This window comes from Trichechus manatus, unplaced genomic scaffold, assembly GCF_000243295.1.
Source record: "Trichechus manatus latirostris isolate Lorelei unplaced genomic scaffold, TriManLat1.0 scaffold00047, whole genome shotgun sequence".
Taxonomy (NCBI): domain Eukaryota; kingdom Metazoa; phylum Chordata; class Mammalia; order Sirenia; family Trichechidae; genus Trichechus; species Trichechus manatus.
In genome coordinates this window covers 7,970,545-7,981,314 of record NW_004443983.1, presented here as the reverse complement: position 1 = coordinate 7,981,314, position 10,770 = coordinate 7,970,545, and the positions used below count along the sequence as shown (strand labels likewise).

The 10,770-nt window shown below is 42.0% G+C and overlaps 1 long non-coding RNA gene across 1 annotated transcript in view; it reads left to right on the top strand.

The window, feature by feature from the left end:
- Positions 1-246: 246 nt before the first annotated feature.
- Positions 247-10,770, top strand: part of LOC111820708 (uncharacterized) — a 275,419-nt gene continuing 264,895 nt past the window's right edge. The window contains exon 1 of the long non-coding RNA XR_002824221.1: positions 247-509. This is a non-coding gene — a long non-coding RNA (uncharacterized LOC111820708). The remainder of the gene's footprint in view (positions 510-10,770) is intronic.

Genomic DNA, 10,770 nt, shown 5'->3' with positions numbered 1-10,770 from the left:
ATACCCTGAGCTTTTGGGGCCACCCGCCGACTGAGCTCATTCCTGTCAGCCAGGACTTGGAGAAGGAGGGAGTCCCCTGTCCTGGCAGGGCATTCCGTGACCGGGTTTGGTATTTATCGCGGCCAGGTTTGAAGCGGGAGCAGGCACCTAGGAGCTGGGCTCGCCCGGCGGAGCCAAACCGCCTATAGCGGCCCACTGGCCCTTCCGCCCCCAGCTCCGCGCTGCGCGGGGCTACAGGCTTCCAGAGCAAGGGAGGAGGGCAGGGCGCGGCACAGCGCTACACTGGGCTGCGAGCTGTCAGGGAATTTGACACCCAGAGAGGCAGCTGGTCCCCAGCCAGGACCCCTGGTACTTCTCAAATGGAAACAGTTTCTCCCAGCGAAGCTGCCGGAATTCTCAGTGGAATCTCACTTCTGCTTTGCCCCCTGGCGCGTTTAACCAAGGCCGCATTTACCACTTTGAGGCAAGGAAGGCTCCAAATGAAGGGGGGCTCCCGGTTGCAGAACAAGGTAAGCTCATGAGTTAGGTGACGTTGACTTGGGCCACAGATTTGATGCAACTGTTTTTTTTTTTTTTTTTTTTTCCCTAGCCTTTCCCAGGCATAATGCTGAAGTGAAGTTTGCCTTGGCTTCCATTCCTCCCCTCCCCCTCCCAGAGCCCTGTTCCCTTCACCTTCTTCCTGCTTTACCCTTCCCAGACTCCCGCTAATACTCAAGCCCCCCTACAGGGAGTACTCCTTCACCGTCTTATTTTCAGCATTGTAGTGTTCTAGACTAGAGGCCAGTGCCACAGGGCGATCTGAGTTTCCTACTTCCTCCCCCATCTTTTCCTCCTTAGATTTTTTTTTTCTTCCTTAGATCCTCTAAGATCTTTTCCATCTTCCACCCCTTCTCCCTTACCTCCTTTCTCTGCTCCCCTCTTTCTTAACCCAATCTACTTTTATTTCTTTGTTACCTCCTCTTTCTGACTTCCCTTCCCCCCTTTGAAAAAATGAACCAAAATAAAGGGAGAGTGGGGAGAACGCTGACATTTTGTGTGTAATGTAATGCCTAGTTTATAGGGTGTATGGATTGATGGTTTATGAATCATTTATATATCAAGCATTGTTGAGCACCTATCTGTGCCACTGTTGACTTTCTTCAGATTTGGGCTGATTAGATCACCTTCTTAAAATAAACCGCCCCAAGAACTTTTTCCCAAGTGCACTTCTGCTTCTTTCCTCTGGGCTTCAAGAATGCATTTCTACAAACCAGGGGCATGTAGGACCTGAGGGAAAGAGGGAAGCTCATTAAGTCCAGGCTGCTTGGATGCCTTTGTGCTCTTAAGCTATGGAGTAGTAATAACAAAAACCATGCATCAATAATAATAGCTGACATTTATTGAACACTTGCTATGTTTGTGGTATGGTTGTAAAAACTTTACAAGTACTAACACATTTAAACCTCATAACAACTCCATGAAGCTGTGGTTTCATCTCTCGCTCTCTTTTTTTTTTTTTAACCAGTAGGGCACCTGATGAACAGATAATTTCAGTAATTTGCCCACTATCGCACAGCTAGTAAGTGGAGAAGCTGAGATGAAACTTAAGAGTCTGACTCTAGAACACAGATACTCTTATTTAAATGCTACATATCTCTGTCACTCACTCAATCATTCATCTACTCTGTGCTGGACCCTGCTCTAAGTGCAGGAGGTGGAGCAGTGAACAAGGCAACCAAGATCCTTGGAGCTTGTGTTTTAGTTGGGGAAGATAGATAATATATCAATAAACAAACTAGATAATTTCAGATAGTGGTTGATGCTGTAAAGAAAAGAGAACAGATTAATGTACTAGAGTAGGGTTACTTTTACATAGAGAGGGGTCAAGGGGATATTCAGGCTGTGTGGTGGGGACAGTCAGGCTGAAACCTTGAAGAATTGAGGAGAAGAAATACAAATAGGCAATAGACATTGAAATGATGGTTATTCGTGGTGATAGAGATGCAGATCAAGACCACAATGAGGCATTATTTTACACCTATTTGATTGGCCCAAAATTTAGAAGTTTGACACTATCAAGAGTAGCCCTGGTGGCGCAGTGGTTAAGAGCTACCACTGCTAACCAAAAGGTCAGCAGTTTGAATCCACCAGCTGCTCCTTGGAAACCCTATGGGGTAGTTCTGCTCTCTCCTATAGGGTCACTATGAGTCGGAATTGACTCGACAGCAACGCGTTTGGGTTTTGGTACACTATCAAGTATTGAAATGTATGTGAATCACAGTATCTTCGTACATTACTAGTGAGACTATAAATTGGTACAACCACTTCGGAAAACAGTTTGGCATTCTATCCTAATCTGAACATTTATATATCTGTATTCAACAGTTCAACTCACTTCTAGGTATATAGCCACAAGAAACTCTTGCACATGTTCAACAGGAGACATGTACATGGATATTCATAGAAGCCTAGTTTTCAATAAAGAAACCCTAGAAATAGTTCAGATACCCATCATCAGGGGAGTGGATGAGTAAATAGCAGTATAGTTGTAAAAAAAATTACATAGTAATCTAAAATGAATAAACGCAGTGGCACATAACAATGTGATTAAATCTTAGCAGTATAATATTAAGCAAAAAAATTAAGTCCCCAAATTACATATATCATAATCTTTTATAACATAAAACTACTAAAATAATTAAAAAGTAACTATTTAGAAATGTATATGTATATATACACAGATATACACACACATATGTACATATATGCAGTGACATTATATAAATAGGAAAGCAAGGGAATAATGGACATGAGATTTATGATTATGGTTACCTTAGGGGAGTAGCTGGGCCACCATATGGTTGCTTAGAGACAACTTATCGTCAAACTGTGTTTTGGCTGGTAGGGTCAGGTGTGCTTATAACATGATTAAAAATAGTAAATAATTAACACAAATGACAAGCCATGCATAGACTAGTGTTGAGAGTATATGATGAGCCAAATATTAAGATTAATGCAGTTCTATGTACTGTGGTCGGAAGGGGGAAGGTGGTAAAGAAGAGAGGGTAGAAACTGCAGGTAGAGGGAAAGGTTCTAAAGTGGGAAATGAGCTTGAAGTTTTTAAGGAAGAGGAAAAAAACAAAAAACAAAAAGGCCCAGAGTAACTGGAAGGGCTGGGACAGCAGACCAGAGAGGTAGTAGGGGACCAGATCGTTCACGGCCTCGAAGGTCAAGGTAAAGAATGAAAGTAGGGAAGTGATATGGATGCTTGTAGAGTATGGCCTGTGGGAAGGGCACTTAGGAGGCCACTCCAGTATCAGAGAAGAGAGGATGGTGGCCAGGACTGCAGTGTTTTTGCAAGTTATGTACTGCACAAGGGCACCCAGACAGGCATCAAGTGGAGGCTGAAGTCCAGACCATGATTCGTGTGCCAGTAAATGCTCTGGTGCTGCGCTGTGAAGGCCTGGTAGAAGGATGCCATCTTCAGAGTCACACAAAGGGTTCTGTAGGCCAGCAGATGTGCAGGCTTGGATTAGGGTGGTGGGAGTGAACGTGGAGAGGAGTGGATACATTCAGGAAGTATTTTGGAGATAAATCGACAGGACTTGTTGATGGGTTAAATGTAGAGGTTAGTAAGGGAAGAGAAAGGATCAAAGGTAACTCAGATTTTTTTATTTGACTGTGAGGATGCTGATGCTGTGTACAGAGATGGGGGTGAGAAGAGGAAGCACAGATTCAGGGAAGAAGATCATATTTTAGACATATTAATTCTGAAGTACTGTTAGACAATCAAGTAGAAATGTCAGGTAGGGAGCTGGATATGAATTTAAAGCTTGAGGGAGAGTTTGGGGCAAGAGACAAATGTGGGAGCTATCAGCATATAGATGTTAAAGTTCCTACATGTAGTTGTCATTTTCAGACTGTGAATTCCTGTAGGGCAGATATATTTTATTCATCTTTTTATCCCCAGTAGAGTGTAAAGCTGAGCCCTGATGGTGCAGTGGTTAAGAGCTTGGCTGCTAACCAAAAGGATAGCAGTTTAAATTCACCAACTGCTCCTTGGAAACCCTATGGGGCAGTTCTACTCTGTCCGATAGGGTCACTGTGAGTTGGAATCGACTTGATGGCAATGGGTGTAGTGTGTAAAGCAGAATAGGTTATCAATAATATTTTTTGACTAGATGACAGAATGATATGGAAACAATAAAGATGTAAAGAAGTAGAGGGTTAAGGAAGAAAATGTCCTATGTTTCTGGACCCTGCCAGTGTTTGAAGGCTGAGGCTATGTGGTTTTAATCTCTATGGAGGCTAAAACAAATATAGTGGTGATCGCAGCCTATTAGGCAGATATGACCCAGGGGTTCTGGGGCCCACCAGGGTCATATCTAGGTACCTTGAGTTATTCAGAGCAGCCAGAAATGGCAGGAACCAGAGAGTTCCTACCACCCTCAGCCCCACAGCACCTCAGGCTGCGTAGTGTCCTTTGTGACATTTCATTCAAGAAATTATTGCCTGGTCCTTCTCATGCCAAGTATCCCATCCCATCACCTTGCTAGGCCTCAGATGCAGCACTTGATTTACATGTAGGTTCCCAGTGCCTTCACAATATCCTCCCGGTGTCAGGTCTGAGGAGCTGGCCCTGCCCTACGCCTTTTGGGCTTGGCACAGCTACCCTATGTCACTGCGTTTCATCAACCTGGTGACAAGTACTGCACCCAGCCATCATCCTCTCATTACAGTTCACATCTCTTTACTTGTCTGTCTGCTTTTCTCAAGTGAAGCCCCTTGTCCTTCATTCACTGATGTGTCTCTAGTGCCTAGCACAGTGCCTGGCATGTGGTATGTTTTCAGTAATTGTCTGTAGAAGGAAGGAGGGAACAGAAGGAGGAGGAAGAATTCTCCTCTTTAGAACTTGCCTTTGAGGTGACCAGGATGAGAACATTCCATCCTTGCTAATGACAAAGGCACAAGGACCTTTCTTTCTTTAGACAGCAGAATAGAGTATTACTTAAGAATGTAGGCTTTGGAGTAAAATAAACATACATTTCAATTCTGATTCTACCACATATAGTTTGGTTAGACCACTTAATTTCTCAGAGACCGTTTCTTCATCTACAAAAATGGATAATAACAAAACCTCCTTATAGTGTACTTGTGAGTTTTAAATAAGATAATCATGTAAAGCTTCTAGCACAGTGATTGACATATAATAAGGGCACAGTAAAGTTTAGCTATTATTATTTTTCAAGGTATTTAATTGTTACTACCTCTTGTCACCCAATCTCAAGGCATGCTTCTAACTCTGAGAATTCAGGCTCCTTATCCAGAGGCTACTTGTGCTCTGGCATTGGAATAGTAGCCATTTTTGCCAGATGGGGAACTATTCCTGGGCACATGGACATTTGCTGTTCCATCTTTCACATTATACCATGTTATGGATTGAATCGTGTCCCCCAAAAATGTGTGTCAACTTAGCTAGGCTAGGATTCCCAGGATTCCCAGTATTGTGTGGTTGTCCACCATTTTGCGATCTGATGTGACTTTTCTATGTGTTGTAAATCCTACCTTTATGATGTTAATGAGGCAGAATTAGAGACAGTTATGTTAATGAGGCAGGACTCAATATATAAGATTAGGTTGTGTCTTAAATCAATCTCTTTTGAGATATAAAAGAGAGAAGCAAGCAGAGAAATATGGGGAACTTATACCACCAAGAAAGACTCACCGGGAGCATAGTGCATTCTTTGGACCTGGGGTCCTGCCCTGAGAAACTCTTAGACCAGGGAAGATTGATGACAAGGACCTTCCCTCAGAGATGACAGAGAGAGAAAGCCTTCCCCTGGAGCTGGTACCCTGAATTTGGACTTCTAGCCTCCTAGACTGTGAAAGAATAAATTTCTCTTTGTTAAAGCCATCCACTTGTATTTCTGCTATAGCAGCACTAAATGACTGAGATACACCACATAGTGTCCTTCTGCACGTAATTCAGGGCCAGCCAGTAGCCTGAATAACAGTGAGGATTCAGAATTTATTCATTCAACATTCCATAAACATCAGTTAAATGATTTACTATGTAAATGTAGATGCAGTGATAAATAAGACACACTCCCTACTTTCAAGAAAATCATAGTTTAGTTATGGAAGCAGACACAAAAACAGATTATTACAATATACATACTAACTAGATCACTTCTGGCACAGCCCTACCCCTTACCCCGTCCCCAGAGCTGGGAAGAATGGTGTGAGCATAGTATTAGTGATGGTCCCTAGTATTTGCACATATATTTAACATTTACAAATGGTGTTCACTTTGAAGTATTTCATTTGATTTTCACAACAACTTTATGACATAGGTAGAGATTACTACTACCATTTTATGAATGAAATCTAAGATTCCATTGCCTTTAAATAAGGCAGACTTTTATGCAAGACACTGCTATTATCTGTCCTTCTGTTGCCAGCTGGAAACCCCAGGTTTTGCTCAGTGTGACTCATCACAGCCAATAAACAAGAGGCCAAAGTGGGAGATTAGAAAGGTACCTTTATTTCGTCACACGAGGAAAATAACAGTCACGGCTGCTGCCTCCAAGACTGTTGGAAGGCAGCTTGGGAAGGTGAGCTTTTACAGAGAGCAGAAAAGGAAATGTAAATTTATCATGAATATTCAGGAACAACCTTCATGCAGGAGTCTAGAGCTTGAGGATGACTATGCATTTTCTCTAGACAAGGGTTCAGTTCCCCAGGATGGAGGAAGAGGTCAATTTTCCTTCATTAGCATGTTAAGTTTCCACCCAGTGGTGGGGTGCTTATATGTATTTTGCAATTAGTGAGCTAATAGGTCACTTAAAGTACTAAGATGGCATTGAAAACCTGCTAAAACCGATTGAGACCAGCTATGGCTGTTCTGTGGTTATCTTGTCAAGCACAAATTCAGAGGAATGTACGGCCTATCGTGCTCAGGGTAGGAGGATAAGCCACAGCAGGTGTCTCCTAGAAGGACTGAGCTCTGAGGCTGCCTGTCTCACTTCCAGGAGTCTGCCTAGCTCACCCTTCTTGTGGAACTAGAAGTTGGTTCTCATTCTGAGCTCGCCCTCAGGTTTGATGGCCAAGGTTAGCTTCCCTGCTGGGACCTTTGCTCTCTGTAGACTCAAACACTCACAACTCATCTCATTTATGTGGCTTTGTGCAGGCAGACTCCATCCTGGTGTTGGCCACTAGACAGAGTCCAGGTGAGGATCATGATGGTTCCCCTGGGATGAGGGTTCAGAGATACAAGTTAAGCTGGTTATCTATGCCTGTGCAACTGGTAAGTGGAGGAACTGGAAGGGGAATCTTTTAATTCCTCAGATTTACAATGCTTGCCCAATCAGTAGAATTCCTGGATGTTTCTCCTGAATGTACCATTGCCATCTAGTCAATTCCGACTCATAGTGACCATATAGGACAGAGTAGAACTGCCCGGTAGGGTTTCCAAGGAGTGGCTGGTGGATTCAAACTGCTGACCTTTTGGTTGACAGCCAAGCTCGTAACCACTGCACCACCAAGGCTCCAGGAAAGAATACAGAGGCTACTTTATCCTCCTTGGAGCCCTGCTGGCACAGTGGTTAAGAGCTAAGACAAACTATGGCTGCTAACCAAAAAGTCAGCAGTTCGAATCTACCAGCCGCTCGTTGGAAACCCTACTGGGCAATTCTCCTGTGTCCTATATGGTCACTATGAGTCGGAATTGACTCGATGGCAGTGGGTTTGGTTTTTTTGGTTTATCCTCCTTAAAAAATAGAATGACTTATTTGCACTTTCTCAGAGATGTTTCAGCTGCAGTTGGTCATTTGTGAAATTCTTAGAAATCTTATACAGAAATAATAAATCACTGAATAAAATCCGCATATGATTATATAGGGAATATGGCTTTCTTTTTTTTTTTTTAAAAAAATTTAGTCAAGGAAAGTAAACCTCACAGACTTATTTGCCATACCATTATAACATGGGGAAGTGCGTTTGTTGCCCAGAACAACATGTGTTTTTCAAATCCATTTCTGTATTTTTATCTTTGTAGAAGAGACTATCATAGTAGATATTTTTGCTGCTCCACAGAGTGTCTGGGTGGGACAGCTCAAATGCCTCTTGCCAGGCCTGCAGTGCAGCAAGAGGAGGATTTTGACTGTAGCAGTTTAGAAATACCAGAAAAGAGCAGCCTTCTTCCACAGGTCTTTAACCTCTACTATAATAATTTTAATCACATTAAGGGATAAATTGATTACTTGGTCATTTTGTTGGACTTTAGGTATGAGATTTGTAAAACACATGTGAGACAGAAGCTGTAATTTATCAAAGGTGAGTTTGGGAAAGGGTTTTTTAATTTCCATGTGCTTCAGTGTTACTAGGGATCATGTTATATGTTAACTGGTTGGTAGAGAAATGCTGCTAAAAATTCTATTCCAAGAGGTGGGAAACCAGTCTGAATTAGTTAAAGTCTAAATTGTGATGTGTGTATTTTAAGAAGTGCATTTGGTTTACTTTCAATTCATGCAGGAATAGTACCAAAAATATGTCTTTGCGTTACCGTCTCTTCGTTTACGTACTTATAAGGCTTACATGTAGTTTTTAATGTCCATTGAATATAAACAGTAACACAAGTCCTTAAAAAATATGTTTTCCTTTTAAGACAGTTGAGGTTGTAGATGATTAATTTGACTGGCAGAACTCTTCACTGAACTTAGGTAACCAGTCCCAGCTAGTTTAAAAGAGCATAATTTCTAAATTACTGAAACCTAAATGATTTTTACTATGAATTCAAATTGAATTTGAATTCAAAACTAAGCACCTAGTCAAAGATAAAGCTTGACTTTCTGGAAGAGAGTTTTTTTTTTTTTCTTTCAGGTTAGAGAAAAAAAATAGTATCTGACAGCTGTGGTATGTTTGGAAGAGATGGGCCTTGCCAACTGCAGACAGTTGTGCTCAGCGCACTCTGCAGTCCAGACTCCAGCCCCCATTGTGGAATGTAGAAATTTTTCATACAACCCTTCAGATAAATGACTCACAAAATCAAGCCAAAAATGATGATCATCATGTATGCGCCTGAAGCTGCTGGCTGCTCTTTGTCAAGGCATCTCTGGTCAATTAGCGTTGATTGAATCTTCCTGCTCTGCTTTTCATACCTGTCTTGAAAACAGAAATCTCATTTTGCCTTATGTAAGACGGTAGAGACAGATGTCAGAAATTCTGATTCAGTAGGTCTGGGGCAAGACTTAAGAATTTTTGTTTCTAATAAGCTTCCAGCTGATGCTTATGCTGTAGGTCTGTGGGTTATGCTTCAAGCAGCACTGGGTAAGATCATCACTTTTGAGGAAACCCAGGTGGTGACGATGGAACTGTGTTTTCAGTTCTTATTGGAAAATGACCAATCCAGCAGAGAGAGCAGGCAATGCTGGGGTGATCAACTGTCCCAATTTTCCCAGGACCCTCCCAGTTTTGCCACTGGCAGTCCCATGTCCCAGGAAACCCCTTAATCTCAGATAAACCGGAGACTTGCTCACCCAGAAAGTTATACTAAGTAATTTTATCATGACTGCTTTATTGTGCTGTGAAATGATTGGTCCTTAGCTTAATTTTTAAACTCATGGTGTGTTTTAAAACAAGCCATTGGACTATTGTGAATTCACATGTTACCACAAGTAACCAAGATACTGTTAGGTAGAGCTCTCAGCTTTTCTGTTTCCTCACAAGTTGTGGTAGAACAGGGGTTCTCAAACTTTTTTGCACATTGGAATAACCTGGGGAGGTGGTGGAAAAAAAAAAAAAAAAGAAAGAAGCTGATGTCTGTGTCCTGCCCCATAGGTTGTGATTTCAATGGTTTGGGGGTGTGGCCTGGGCTTTTGTAGTTTTAAAAGATCCCCAGGTGAGTCTAATCTGCAGACAAGTTTGGGAACCACCATGAAAAATAGTCTTCAAAGATGACAGCTGTCAACAGCTCCTTTTCTATACACACATACTGTTCAGACTTCAAGAGGTAGGGTCTGTTTCTTGTTCTTTTGAGTCATGGCTGGATTTGTGACTTTCTTGGACCAAATGCAGTGAAAACCATATTCTGGAACTTCTGAGCCCACACATTAGGAAGACTAGTAGCTTTTATTTCCTTCCTCTTACAAGTCAGCCTTGAAGTCAGAGGTCTTCTCCTAAGACCAGCATGCTATGAGGAAGCTGAAGCTAGCCACAGAGAGAGGGAAGGGAGGAGGAAGAGAGAGAGAGAGAGATACCGTGTGAAGGAGCAGCGAGGCATCAGATACGTGAATGAAGCTTTCTTGGACCTTCTAGCCCATCCCAGCTAATAGCTGAATGTGGCCAAGTGACCCCAGCTAGTGCCATGAGGAGCAGAATTGTGTAGGGAAGCCTTCGAATCAACGTTACCTTAAGACATTTAGTTTTGGGTGGTTTGTTATAAAATAATACCTAATTGAAACACGAGTGTATTCTTTACATTTATTATTAATAACAACTTAAAAGGGGCATTTTGAAATGAATTGTTTGTCATCTCCAGATCAAAGTGAAAGGCAAATCAAATGCTTATTGCTGCATATAAGAACGACAAAATTATTTTTCTGTTAGTAAACACAGATTTCACTGTTGTCAACAAAGAAGCTTTAACAATGCCTTATCCTGTATCCTCTGCAAAGCAGAGCCCAAGGCAATGATTAGAGTACTATCAATTTATTTGGCAGGGGCCAACCGCAGAATGTGAGAGCAAGCAAGTCCAGGGAAAATGTAATAGGATGTAATGTAATATAATGCCAT